At 34.7% G+C, this 2,625-nt stretch overlaps 1 pseudogene; it reads left to right on the plus strand.

Moving 5' to 3' along the window:
• Window positions 1–2,570, plus strand: part of LOC101513916 (auxin response factor 18-like) — a 3,226-nt pseudogene extending 656 nt beyond the window's left edge.
• Window positions 2,571–2,625: the final 55 nt, after the last annotated feature.

Raw genomic sequence — 2,625 nt, forward strand, 5'->3', positions numbered from 1 at the left:
TTTTTTCCCTAGATTGAATTCCTCGGCGAACCACCTGTTCAAACAATCATTGCTAAAGATATGCATGGAAATTGTTGGAAGTTTAGACATATTTATAGAGGAACACCAAGGAGACATCTTTTGACAACTGGTTGGAGTAATTTTGTGAATCATAAGAAGCTTGTTGCTGGTGATTCAATTGTCTTCTTGAGAGCTGAAAATGGAGATCTTTGTGTTGGTATAAGGAGAGCTAAGAAAGGAGGAATTGGTGGTGGAACTGAATTTTCAAATTCTACTGGTTGGAACCGTGTATCACCTTTGTTTGGTGGAAATTCTGGTTTTCTGTGTGGGAATGACAACAATTTGTTGAGTAGAAAAAGTGGTTGTGATGATTTGATGGGAAGAGTGTGTTCTGAATCTGTTTTTGAGGCTGTTAATTGTGCTGTCAATGGAAGATCTTTTGAGGTTGTTTATTATCCAAGGGCTAGTACACCTGAGTTTTGTGTTAAGGTTTCTTCTGTTAAGGCTGCAATGCAAATTCAATGGTGTTCTGGAATGAGATTCAAAATGCCTTTTGAAACTGAAGATTCTTCTAGAATCAGTTGGTTCATGGGAACTATTTCTTCTGTTCAGGTTCAAGATCCAATTCGTTGGCCTGATTCCCCTTGGCGCCTACTTCAGGTAAAAATTTTCATTGATTCTCACTAATAGTCAATTAAATTGCATCTTCAAACTCATAGTGTTAACTCTTTTTTTTTTCACCATGTAAAAAGTTATACAATCACGCACTGTTACTGTTACTGTACTGTTGAAATCAATGACATGGAACAGTTTATAGTTTGTCAGATTGTAATGATTTTTCTGATACAAATTGTATTTGTTTATCACTTTATTTAATCTACCTTATTTCTGTTGCATTTACTATTCAATAGTTACTGTGTCAGGTGTATGAGCTGTTAAGAAACAATTAAAGAATAGGTTACATTTGTTGCTATAAATAGCACTCTTTGAAGAGAAAAACAATAACGGTTAATAGTACTATTAAATGGTGAATCATGGTAAATGTGCAAATTATTTCAACTGAGTTTTTTAATTGCTAACAATTGTTCTTGTTCTTGTTCATCTTCCTATTTGTACTAACTACCAAAGTTAATTGCATGAATTGGGTACCTCCTTCACAGAAAAATTCTTGAGCAGTACTCTTGATTTTATTTATTTATGAATCACCGACACAAATTCAACCAAAAAAACTTAAGTGTTCAATTACATGTATATTTTTGCATCTGGAAATCATGGTTAACCACGTTCAATAGATAATTATTGAGTTTCGACATCTGTTATATTCATTAATCATTAACGGAACGTAGTTAGACATATATTTGAAATGCGCTAATCAACTATTTTTTTGTCAATTTCAGGTGGTGTGGGATGAACCAGATTTACTTCAAAATGTAAAATGTGTAAACCCTTGGTTAGTTGAACTAGTCTCAAACATGCCAACCTTCAATGTCTCACCATTCTCACCACCAAGAAAGAAAGCAAGGTTTATCCAAGACCCATATTTTCACCTCATAAACCAACTTCCAATGCCACAATCATCATCACTCTCCAATAATCTTCTCAATTACAGCAACAACTCTCTCTGTAACAACACTAATTATAGTTCTACAAGCATACAGGGAGCCAGGCATGCTCAATTTGGACCAAATTCATCTGATTACCCCTTCAACAAGCTACAACATGACATGTTTCTTAGTGCAAGGATTGATCAACAACATCATCACCATGCAGGTCAACCTATTAGGCCACCTTGTGGGACCTACAAGAGTAGCAATAACAACAACACTAAGAACAATGTTGACTTATCTTGCTTGTTGACTGTAGGAAATTCTAGTCAAAGTTTTAAGGAATCCAATGAAGCAAAAGCACCCCAACACCATATTTTGTTATTTGGTAAACTCATTCATACTGAACAGAAGAGTTCAAATTCAAAGAGTGGTTCTGTTAGTACTAATGGGAATAGTGTATCTGAAGGAACAAAAACATCAAATGCTTCTTCTTCTTCTGATCATCATATTCTTGGTTTTGATTTGCATCAGAATAGTCAAGTTGAAAATTCCTCTGATGGAGGTTCTCCTTGGTACAAGGATCAACATAAGCCTGATCTTGTTGGAACAGAAAATGTTACCACTTTGTGTATGGCTTCATAACAAATTTCATCAGTTCTCGAAGACATCGAGGAGGGACCCAGATTCCCTGCCATCATAGATTCTCTACATTCACGCAGTCAAGACATTGATAGATGTTTGATCGAGATCGAACAGTCTATATTCAAGCTCAAGATTTTGAATTATAAAATAAAAATATGTATTTTTTAGACTATTTGATTTCGAACGAACGACCACCAATGTCTCCTGTGGTGATGCGAGAACCTGTGACAACATGGAATCCGAATTCGTGAAGGAGACTAGCTAGTTAATTATTTTTAGATAGATTTCCTTTAATGTGTTATATGATTGTTGTTTTTCCCTTTGTCATAATTCTATTTAGGTGCAAGTTAACAAAAATATTGCTCACTTGGTTCAGAAAAATATTATGTTTTTTTTCAAGTGAATAAGCCCTTTGATGAATGAACTAAAGGGTAAT

The sequence above is a fragment of the Cicer arietinum genome, chromosome 4 (assembly GCF_000331145.2).
Source record: "Cicer arietinum cultivar CDC Frontier isolate Library 1 chromosome 4, Cicar.CDCFrontier_v2.0, whole genome shotgun sequence".
NCBI classification, from domain to species: domain Eukaryota; kingdom Viridiplantae; phylum Streptophyta; class Magnoliopsida; order Fabales; family Fabaceae; genus Cicer; species Cicer arietinum.